The following is a 12,700-nucleotide window of genomic DNA, read 5'->3' as shown; positions in this document are numbered from 1 at the left end:
GGCAGTTTTTATTTTGTCTGTATGGCTCTTGATTCATTATGCTAATGTTTAATGCATTAATTATTAGTTAATAAAAATTGCATTGGCAGTTTTTATTTTGTCTCTATGGCTCTTGATTCATTATGCTAATGTTTAATTAAATTTCAATATCTCTGGTCCAATATTTTTTCATTATGCTAATGTTTAATGCATTAATTATTAGTTAATAAAAATTGCATTGGCAGTTTTTATTTTGTCTATGGCTCTTGATTCATTATGCTAATGTTTAATTAAATTTCAATATCTCTGATCTAATATAAAAATATTATTATTATTTATTTTTATTTAATTGTAATATCACACTCTATCTTGCATTGTTTAAATAAATAATGCATTTTATGATTTAAATTACCCATATAATATTAAATACTGCTTATCCATTCATATTTAATTATAACTATTAAATTATTTATAGTTTTAACTAAGTATAAATTCCCTATAATATTTTTATTATTCAGTATTCATAATGGAAAGATTACACTTCCAATCACAAAGAAATAAAATTCCTTGAATAAAAAGATTCCCACATTGAAATGAATTGTTATCTATTTTTTATTTAAAACAGTATTAATTGAATATGACTTTCATAATTTATAACATGTAATATCATTTCTCCCAGTTGTATTAACCTGCAATAATTAGCTTATGGCAAGGCAAACCTTTCTTGTCACCAGGTATAAAGTTTAATAACATAATAACTTTTAAAAAATCAAGCTGTCAAAACATTATTTCTAACTAATAAAGAGTATTTTGAAGTGTCAAAACATTATTTCTAACTAATAAATAGTTTCTAACTAATAAATATAGTAATTTGAAGTGTCAAAACATTATTTCTAACTAATAAATAGAGTAATTTGAAGTGGTATAGTCAATCTCCATTCTTTTATTATTTTCAATTATCCCAAATTTCGTCATTCTATATGTCATCATATCTCCTATGCTTATGTTATGCCAAATAAATGAATTATATTAAACTATACTCCCTAATTAAGATAATCACAAAATAGAAAAACAACTATGTTTAATGGCATCTGTTTATCTGTGATGTAAGTGCCTTCATTATACTTTGAAAAAATTTCAGTAAAAAAACTAACTTGCTTAAATGGAACACAGATATTGCAGAAAGCAAGAGTATACAACACCAAAAGATAATGAATTTTTTCTTGCAAGTCATGATCAATTTACATTTCAACTCGTAGAGTTTAAATGTTTTTTTAATTTTAATCTGTTTATTTTAGTTTTTAATTTATAAAATAAACTTATCAAAATTACTTTGCTATTGTACTTAGATACTATATTTACTAACCCAAAACTATAAAAAAGACCAAAAGTCATGTCCTTTTGCATCACAACAAATTACTAATTAAATGCAACAAATTACTAATTAGAAATTACATGCAGGGTTTATTTTCTTTGCTAATTAGTAATTGGACAAATTTAAAGTTCACACTAAAGTTATATAAACAATATTTTTAAATAAATATATCTTTTGTTCTTTTGACCATGGAATAATTCCCCAATCATTGACATTAACCCGAATGGAATCACTTATGTCCAAACATGTTACTAGATATCTAATCTTTCAATTATGGGTTCAAGACTCCATAATTTTTAAATGCTTAAGTTCTTCTTTGACTTTCGACAATCATTTATCTAAATATTGAACACTCTCCACCACGGATTTAATTAACAAATTTATATTCATAATAATGTTTATTTGCTCATTATCATTTTATGAATATTTCCATAATATTCAAATGTAAAAAAATAACAAAATTCTATCTTTTATGCACCATGAATTCATTATTATGCATTTAAATATATTTTATACCCCATGCTTATTAAAATACATAACTTACTTTAACACTCTCTAATTCTTCATACATTATAATGCATTATTATTACCTTTTATAGTTTTTTCCCGTCAAGGTTTCCATGATTCACTCTTAAATTTTATTACATTTTAATTATTAATCCAAACATTTTCTAAATCATGACACATTGGAAAATTACGTCTAAAACTAATCTTACATTTATCACAATTCTTACTTAACAAACGCAAAGTTCATTATATTTCACTCTTTGCATAAAGTCAAAAAGTCCATACAACAATTCGCTATCCAATTCACTAAATCTTAATACAAATAAGCATGCCTACAACACACTAGTAATGCAAACCAGCTCTGATGATAATGCAAATTAAACACATATTAAATCTCATAATAATAACTCACCAAACTCTTCTATTAACCGGCAGGGACTAGCGCCACAACAGTGGCTCCTTGTTATAGTGGCGTGGTTGTGTATGGTGTGTTTCCAGTGGAAATTATATTATAGTGGTGTGGTTGTGTATGGTGCGCTTCTAGTGGAAATTATATTATAGTGGTGTGGTTGTGTATAGTGTGTTTCTCGGGGTTTTTCAATGAAACAAATTGATTAGAAAAAAATGAATATTTGTTTAAATTAAAAAATCATTTTAATATTTTTAATTGTGAAAATAACTATAAACTAAGCTATTTTTGGAAATTTCTTATTCCTCGCTCCAATTATTAATCTCTTATCTCTCACATTTTTTGAATCTATTCCCCCTTTCACATTGACAGTGCTTTAGTCCTTTGGTTTCCTAAATTGATTTCTTCTTAATTTAATATACCATCGTTAGTTTTCTTCTTAATTTAATATACCATCATCAGTCTTTTTTTTGGCATATTTACTTTTAATTTTTATATTTTTACTTTTTCCACTTTTTATTTTTATTTTTTTTAATAGAAACGGTTGAATTTTATTTATAAGAAGAGGTTGGGCATCACAAACAACCTCGATTACATTCAATTGAGAGAATTTTGATTCTATAGAGTCCTCATATTCTGGCTTTTGTATCACAGATTAATTGCTTCTTTTACGCATTTGGCATGGCTGAAAGATCCTTGCAATGCTTTTGGCGTCTTAGAGTCTTGTCTTACATTTCCTCTTTTTTTTTTTTTTTTTTTTTTTTTTTTGCTTTGGTACTTTCCTGGGTTAAGCTAATTCCCGAATAAACTTTAATCCACGGTCCAAATTATACAAAACCCACATATATTAAACTGTATTAATATATAACCTGTCCCCACCTCTGATATACCAAGGCTCTCATCTGTACCCAACCCCACTTCAAGGTTAAAACCCAGCCATGTTCAGCTCGTGATTACCATCAGATCTTCCTCCGTCCAGATCCGACGCTTATCGCATCCCTCTCTGTCTGGCCCTTAACACCTTAGGAGCGTGCGATATGGGCAGTTTTGTCCTGCCATGCGTCAGCCACCCAGTGGCATCACATCCATTTAGTAGAAAACTGCCCAGCAGTCAAGAGCAGTGGGATGAAAACCACTTCCCACTCCCTGCGTAGTTAACACCCCTCCTTTTGCAATGCGCGATGACCGTCAGATCAACCCCGCCCAGATCTGACGCTTGTCGCATCCCTCCCTGTCCGATCCTTAACCTGATCCCACCTCCGTACCCGACCCCATAACAAGGATAATACCCCGCCATGTACAACACGCGATAACCGTCAGATTTTCCCCGCCCAGATCTGACGCTTATTGCGTCCCTCGCTGTCCGACCCTTAACACCACAGGAGCGCGCGATATGGGCGGTTTTGACCAGCCACGCGTCGGGCCCTAAGGTACATTGCGTCCGATTCATGAAATACTGCCCAGCAGCCAGAAGCGGTGCGATGTAAACTGCTTACCACTCCCCACGACTTTAACACCCCACCTTTTCCAGCGCGCGATGACCGTCGAATCATCCCCTGCCCAGATCCTATGCATCGCTTCCTTCAAAATCGTCCTTTGATTGAATACAATTCTGCACCCTGTTAAGACACCCAAAAACTATTGGCCCATGTGAAAACCTATAGCCTATCGAGGAGTGGCCCACTCTTTCTCAACAATGAAAGTTTGTCTGTGCCAAACTTTGTTCTGTAGAATTCTGTCCTTGATCAACTCTCCTTGTCTGTTAAGGAATTGGGTGCCTTTCAGGTTCTTCATCATTCTTTACCAACATACCTTGAGCTAGAAGACATCCTTTGTTAGCCATTATATCAGCTTCCTTGTTCAGAGCTCGCAGGACATGGTAGAATGAGCAGGATGTGAAGTTTTGAGCCATCTTTCTTATTCTTTCAAGGGTCTTGTTTAGAGCAGAGCTATTGAGTTGGTCGCCCGTGTTAAGGATTTTAATCAGGATTTCAGAATCCCCGAAGATTTGAAGGTTTTCCCCTCTGTTCCTCTGAGCCAGCTGACACGCTTTGAGCAGTCTGAGGATCTCGTCCTGGTTGTTGGTGCTATGATCTAGGCCCCAATTGAAGCTGTATTATTTTTGTCCACCTGTGGAGTAAATTGTTCCTCCTACCTCTGATATCCCCGGGTTTCCTTTGGAGGCTTCGTCAAAGAAAACCGTGACTTTGCCTTGATTTTTCCACCATTTTTTAAATTCCGCCTCAGAGATCCGGAGACGCCACTCTGGGTTATGTCTAGACAAGAATGTATTCTTCTTGATGCTGGCCCGTCTTAGGGATTCACCTAGCCAGCTGAGCTCTTCAGGGAGAAGGGAGTTGTTTGGCTTATGAGGTCTATTTTCAAAAGTTTCCAGCAACAAAGCTTTGGCCTTGGCAACCACTGTGTTGGTGGATTGAAGTCTGTTGTTGAAGATGGCTTCATTCCTAGCCAACCAGATTCCCCAACTGATATATTTTGGTATTTCATTCTAGATTTTAGTCCATGTTGAGTTGCTATTAAAAGAGTGAGGATAAAGTTCTTTCCAAGTTGCGAAAAGACTAACAACTGAAGACTGCTGAGGGATTTTGGCGTTGAGCCCCATAATTGCTTGCAACCAGATCTCTTGAGAAAAGGGGCAGTCTATGAACAGGTGATCAATAGTTTCATGATCCTTGCAGCAGAGAGGGCATCTGTGTGGACCCATGGTTCCTCTTTTCTCTAAGTTGTCCCCAGTGAGGGTCCTTCTATTCTTGATAATCCAACATAAGAAGTTGATTTTTGGGAGATTAAATGGGTCCCAAACATCCTGCCAAAGATTTGTAGTATGGATCTAATATTGTTGTTCTTGTAGGGTTGCAAAACCCAGCTAAGCTGAGTAAGCTCCGGACTTCCCCCAACCCCACTTGTCCCTCGAATGGAGATGCACAGGAGCCAGACCAGTGAGTTTAGCTAATAATTGATGGAGTTGAGGGAGCATCCAATCAGGGGGGCGATGGAGGGCCCAGTTACTCCAGTTCCCTGTTGAATCCCATGTGCATATGTCAGCAAGTTTGTGGATACCTTTTTGGATGAGCCAGTTACGCAAATCTGCTATTTCTGAAGCAAGATTTAGGGGATGGAGTCCCATGATCTTGTCATCCCACAGTCTAATTCTTTTCCCATTTCCTAGAATTCTGTAGAGATGTTCTTTGAAGAATTCTCAGCCTTGGCTGCACAACTTCGACAGCATGGTTCCCTTGTGGGAAGTTCCTTCTTCCATATTATTTATTGAGAGTCTGTGTAGATATTTTTTAATTAGAACTTGACTTACAGGGTTTCTTTGGTTTGAGAAGATTTCCAGAGAATCTTCCCTCCCATCGCCAGATTGGCCAACACAGAATCTCTTACCTGAAGTCCACCTTCAGATATTGGCCTTTTCACTATGTCCCAGCTTACTATATGGAATTTTTTTTGGTTCCCCTTTCCTCCTTGCCATAGAAAATTTCGAATCAACTTTGCTAACTGTTCGGTGATCATTTTTGGAGCCAAAAGGAAAGAAGCCTGGTAGATAGGAAGGGATGAGAGAACTGACTTGACCAGAGTGAGCTTCCCGGCTGAGGTAAGCCACTGTCCACCCCAAGCAGTCATTTTAGCCTTAATTTTGCTGATAATTTCCATCCAATGAGGGGCCTTAGTGGAACCCAAGGTTAAAGGCAGGCCAAGATACTTGAATTTTTCCCAAGAGGCATATCCGGTGAAGCCCAGGGCTTGGGAAATCCTGAGTATAGATTGCTGGTCTACCACCCAGCCGTACACTGCACTTTTTCTCTTGTTGACCATAGCTCTGGAGACTCTGCAGAAGCTTTGGAGTACTCCACCGAAGGCTCTTGCTATTTTAAGGGAGGCTCCTCCCATAAGGATAGAGTCATTGGCGAATAAGGCATGATTGATTGGGTTTGTTTCGGGTATCACCCTAATGCTAAGAAGATTCCCGTTGAGCTTCTCATCTGTGAGCTTTCAGCTTAGAGAGTCTGCTACCAGAATGTATAAGAAGGGGGACAGAGGGCAGCCTTGCCTGATTCCCCTTAAAGCTTTGAAGTAGTTAGTTGGCCTACCATTTACTAGAGGGGCTATCCAAGGTTCTCCAATGCATGCTTTAATCATTTTTACAAATTCAGAGCTGAAACCAAATGCAGAAAGAACTTAGAGAAGGAATGAGTGTCTTACTCTATCAAAGGCGTTCACCATGTCCAATTTGATGAGCATACCTTGCTCTTTGCGTTGATGGTTGGAATGGATGATTGCCTACACCTGTATCACATTTTCTAGGATATGACTGCCTTTGACAAACCCTCCTTGATTGGGAGAGATGAGTTTGTCCAACAGAGGCTTTATTCTATTAGCAAGTAACTTGGTGAGTATTTTGTAGGATGCATTGCAAAGCGAGATTGGTTTGAATCTGTCGAATGTCTCTAGGTTGGCTTCTTTGGGAATTAGGGCTAGGAAGGTGGAGTTTGTGCTTCCTCCCACTTTGGATTTTCGTAGGAATCCTTTGATCATTCGGTACAAATCAACCTTGATGATGTCCCAACAGAGTCTATAGAAGTGTATTGAGAATCCATCAGGTCCTGGGGCTTTGTCTGGTTCCATCTTCCATATGACATTGCTAATTTCTTCTTCAGTGAATGGCTTTAGGGGAGTTGCATTTTCCTCCTCGTTAACCATCCTTGGAATGTACTTGAGGAAGTCGTGAGCTTCCTCATCATCATTTGCACCTTCTTCTTTGAACAACTGCTTAAAATGAGAGGTTGCTGCTTCTTTTTTCAGAGTTGTGCCTTTAAGAACAATCCCTTTTGGCAAGGTGATCTCGATAATGTGGTTTTTGGAGAGGCGGGTTCGAATTTGCTTGTGGAAGAAGGTTGTATTTTTGTCTCCAGATGCAAGCCAAAGATTGTGTGACTTGAGCCTCAAATATTCTTCCTCTTCTCTAAATGTTCGAAGGGTGCTGATTTGGTGTTCTTGCTCACTATGAATTTATGCTCTGGTTATGTCTTGAGTCTCCAGGCCCATTTGGAGATCCAGCAGCTGCTTTGTGCTCTGTTTTCGTTGGGTAGTGGGAGAGACTGTGGGATTTTTTATCCATTGCTTCAGGGTTGTTTTGGTGGCTTTTATCTTTTGCTCCCAAACATAGCTGGGTGATCCAAGAACATGGATGGACCATGCCTTATTCGCTGTATCCAAAAACCCTTCCCTGTTTGCCCATAGAGGGTAGAATTGAAAGGGGATTGGTCTTAGGTTTTCTTCTTCTTCCAACAGAAGGAGGATGGGTTTATGGTCCGAGTTCTACTTTGGCAGAATTTTTGTGGAGATGATCATCTTCTCGGAGAGGAAGGAACTCTGAAGAAGGAATCAATCCAGCTTGGCTGAGATATGCTCCTCCCCTATTCTATTATTAGTCCATGTGTATAGTCCTTTTTTTGGCTTGAAATCCATTAAATCCCATTGTTGAATCAGGTTTTCCACTAAGGGAAGGAAGCGATCCTTGCTGCTGGTTCCTCCTCTTTTTTCCTTTGGGTCTAGGATTAGATTGAAGTCTCTGGCAATAATTATATTATTGAGGGAGTATGCTTCCAAAAAATTAGTTAGAGTTTGCCAACATTATTCCTTTTCTCCATAGAGGACAGGTACATATAGATTAAAGAGTGCAATGTTTATCTTACTTGATAGGTGTCGGAGTTCGGTGTAAATCTAGTGCTGCATTTGAAAGGAGCTCTCAAGCAGGAATTTGTGAGACTCTCAGAGAGTGGCTAACCCGCCGCATGTACCTCTAGCACTTACCGCTTTAACAACTTTTGTTTTCCATTTTGCTTTGCTGAGTTCTAGAAGGGCTTCACCTTCTATTTTAGTCTCTTGGAGCATGAGGATCTCGGGAAGTTATGATTTTAATAGGTTCTTGACTGCTTTAGCTTTTGATGGGTTCCCCAGTCCTCTGCAATTCTAAGAGACTAATCACATTATTTACTGGTAGGGGTTGGGGTAGCACCTCCCTTGAGGGGCCTGATTCTAGTATTTCTACCGATAGACATCTCTATAGTGCCCTGACTACCTTGCATTTTTTGTCTCTCTGCTTCTTCTTCTCTAGCCTCTCTGTGAGATTTCCTCCCCACTCTTTTCAAGGGCCTCTCAGATGTTTCATCTTCCAAGGATCCCGATATCTCAGGGGTCTTCTTTCTTGTCATATTTGCATAGGTTGGGGGGTTAGAGTCACCTTTTGGGGATGCGATTTGGACTGATTCCTCTTGCATTTTGTTTTCTTCCATGTTATTTGCCCGCTGTTCATCTTCTTTATCTGTTGGGTCTTGGAGTTTTTCTGGTGTGCTGAGTATTTCAAAGGGGTTTGTTGATATGTCTGCTATTGGAGGGATTGAGCTTCCTTCTGCTTGGGTTTCGGGAGGAGCAACCCTCCCAGTGGATACGACTTTCCCTTTATTCATGTTGCTCTGCTCAGCTGTCCCTGATTTTTGAACCTAAGTCCATTGATCTCCTTTCTCATTCTCAACTCCATCCTCTGATTTCTTTTTGCAATGCTTGGCAAAATGGCCATAACCATGGCAGTGCCGACATTTAAATGGGAGTTGCTCGTAGTCTAGGACTTGTATGTGTGTCCATTCAGCCACCGTGAGTTTAATGGCTTCAGGGAGACCTTCCTCCAGGTCTACTTCTACACAAATTCTCGCACAGGAGTACTGGTCTCTTCTTTCTGCTTGTTCGATGTATTTGCCTAGCTTGTTGCCTATGGTTTCTAAGGATTTAGGGTTCCAGTAGTGCAGAGGTAGGTGGGGCAATCGCACCCAGATCGGAACGGCCGAGGGCACATCCTAAGTCGGGTCAAAGTCTGGAGTCCATTGATTCAGATAGAGACCTTGAGGCCCCATGAAATATGGGTCGTTTCTGAATATGAGGTTCCTATCTTCTGCTGCTTCAAATACGAATACAAAGAAGCCTTTGCCGACGAAATGAATTTTTATTCCTTCTTTGACCAGTGAACGCCAATTCCTTTGTACCTAGGCTTCTACTGCTTTAGGCGAGGGCCATAAGCCTGTGAACTGGCCAATAAGCCCTCGTTCTGCTAGGTTTAATGCCGCTTTATAGGGTTCTTCAATCTGCAGAGCAACTGTGGGGATGGATTCCATTTTTTTTTACAAACTTCTGCTGGTTTTCGGTTGCTCGCCGTTTGTGGCATGTTGCAACCAGATTCCGCAATGTAGCTAGCTCAGGTGGCAAGGGAGTTTCCTTTTCGCGACCCCCTCCTGGGGCCATGACTCTGGAGCTTTGCGCTGACTCGTGGATGGTTGTGTCTCTTTACGCGCTCCCCAGGCTTCCTCCTACCGGCCTCGGAGGCTGCACCAGGCTCCCGCTATCTAGTTCCTCTTGCACAGGCTGTTCCAGGCTCCCGCTCGCTTCCAGAACTCATAGAGATAGTGTTTCACTCAGTCATAATCCTCTATTTTCCTATCATTTTTAAATAATTACTTATAATTATATTTTTTATTATAATATTGTAAATCATTATAATTTATCTAATATAATAAATTTATAAATAATAGAAGTTGGAGTCTCAAATATTATTTTTCTCATCTAATTTTTAATTTTTAATGACTACTTATAATATATTATTTTGTATAGTTGTATTTAGCATAGATGTATTTTTAATTTAAGTATATTCTTTAATTCAATGGTTCCTTTTGACCTTTCAAATTTAAATGCCCTAAATTTTTATTTATCAAGCTATAAATTATTTATTTATTTTCTATTTTCTAATTCAATGTTCTTTAACTTTCATTGATAATTCATTTCATTAATTATTATATCTAATTTATTTATTCAATCTTCAATTAGTTTAATTCATTAATTATTTTTAATAAATCTAAATTTAATTATTTTTAATAGTTTAATTCGTTAAATTTAAATATTTATCTCAAACGTTAATTTTGAATGGTAGATTTTCTCATAAACCATAGTACTCTAACGTATCTCTAATACGTATTTAAACTTATATACACTCCCTTTTATTTATTTTAACTTCTATGAAAATAAATAGAATATCCACCCAAAAGCAGCACTACTATGTTAATCTCCTCAATCAGTGATGATTTCAGGACGACCAAACTAAAGTAAACCCCTATTATCGCCGTTATTCAATTTTTGGTCAGCGAGTGTCCTTCACAACCTCCTGACCGAATCTGACCCAAATCCCCTACTCACATACAACATTTCTCGAAATGAGATTTTTGACGGCTGAAAAAAGGCAAAATTATCTGAACAATTATTCTCAAAATCCATTATAAGATATGTATATACGGACAATTTCATTTGACTCGCTTTTCTAAAATATTTAATAATTAGACTGTAACATCATACCTATACCGATCAATTGAATTAATACGGTCCCATCAATCATCATACGGCCCAAAGCGATATTTCTCATTTCCCAATGCCCAAATGTAGACTTTACATGTCGGAGATTGAACTTTGATGCGGTAGATTTTACAAGTTTATGCGGATTGGGATTGAATTTCTAATCACTTGGATATATAAAGGTTTTTTAAAAGATTTTCGAGAGAATTACAGTGAAAGAAAAAGAAAATGGATAATAATATTTCAGATACTCAATGGTCAGATTATGTGAAGCTTTTATAGAAGAGAACAAGAGAAATAATATTTCCATAATCAACACTTCAAGTGAGTTATTTTCATTAGAAGATGTCAATTGTGTTATAACAAAGTTAGTAAATGGTAAAGCTCAAGACACCAATGGATTGCAAGCATAATTTTTAAAGTGAGGTTGAAACTTTGGCTCCAACTATCAAAAGGATCTTCAACAATATCACACAAATTAATTTCTCAACTGAATGGACAACGAGTGTTGATATCCCTATTTACAAAAGTGGAGACATTAATATTCCCTCCAATTACCGCACTATTATGGTTAATCCTCTTTTTGGAAAGCTATTTGGAAGCATGGTGGAGCATAGAATTAGCAGTTGGGCAGAAAAGGAAGGTAAAAGAGCAAAAGGGCAGGCTGGTTTTAGGCCGCGACATTCTACCATTGATCATTGTATCACTCTTAGGCATTTCATAGAAAAAGTATGGGACATACAGGGTGAGGAGGCCTTTTGTTGCTTTGTTGATTTCAAGAAAGCTTTCGACATTGTTCCTAGAGACAAGCTTTGGAGAAGGATGGAAGAGATTGAAATTCCAAGCGAATATAGAGCATAAGCTCTACAAGAAAGTTAGAGCTAAAATCAGAACTAAGGAAGGCTTTTTTGAATGCTTTGGTAGTGACATTGGGGTCAAGTAGGGGTGCCCTCTTTCCCCCACACTGTTTGGCTTATATATTGATAAGCTAGAAGAATGGTTAAGCAGTAACAGTGGAGAGGGTATTCAATTAGCAAGTTATGTGGTGAGGCTTCTTTTGTACGTTGATGACCTTATCCTAATTGCAAAATCAACTCATGGTTTGAGAGAGCATTTGAAGGCCTTAGAGCTATTTTCCTTGAAGAGGAAAAAGCATCAGGTTAGTTTTCTTTTTGAGGGGAAACCCTTGGAAATAGTGGAAGAATATAAGTATCTAGGAACTGTTTTTCACAATAGGCTCAATTGGGAGACATGTAGAGCTAAAAGGATTCAAGGGGGTTAGAGAGATTTTTACCTTCTACAAAACAGATGCAGGGAAGTTTAATTATGGGATTGGAAGACCAAGAAAACCCTTTTTGGGTTATTGGTTATACCGATTGTACTCTATGGATGTGAAGTTTGGGGGAGCAATTTGTCAAACCACAAGTGAAGACAATTAAAAGAATTCAAAAGCACTTAATCACTAATAATTTCAAAGTCAAATCGACGGTCCCTTACGAAATCCTGCGAGCTGAGGCTAGTTCCCTTATGAAATCCTACGAGCTGAGGCTAGTTTGTTTCCAATGGAGGTTGAGACGGTCTTTCGCTTCTTAAGTTACTTAAAAAAGGTGAAAGGCATGGATGGGCATTGTTGGTCTAAAATAGTTGTTGCAGAGGAGTTAAAAAGGAGGAAGAAAACTTGGAGGAAACAAAATGAAAAGTGGTTGGGTAAGTGGGGCATTAAGCGGTAGGATTGTCCTAGCTCTAAAGAGGAGATTAAAAAATGGGTGCTTGAAAAATTCAAGACTACCATGTGGGAAAAACAAATTGGTCGAAAAAAATCTCTATATGTCAAAGATTTTAACTCGACATGGTCTCATGATGAGAAGATATATTTGGGTGCCAAAATCACAGGGAAGACTAAATTATTAATAGCACAATTGAGGACCGGGTCTCATCATCTCACATGGATAACTCCAAAATAAGAGTAGGAAGAAAGAATTTGAGTCTTGTGTAAGAAAGAAGAGGTTGAA

Source organism: Pinus tabuliformis, chromosome 2_1 (assembly GCF_031772625.1).
Source record: "Pinus tabuliformis cultivar Carrire ecotype Pingquan chromosome 2_1, CPIR1, whole genome shotgun sequence".
In the NCBI taxonomy this organism is placed as follows: Eukaryota; Viridiplantae; Streptophyta; class Pinopsida; order Pinales; family Pinaceae; genus Pinus; species Pinus tabuliformis.
The sequence above is the reverse complement of the archived record's forward strand: the minus strand, read 5'-3'. Positions refer to the sequence as shown.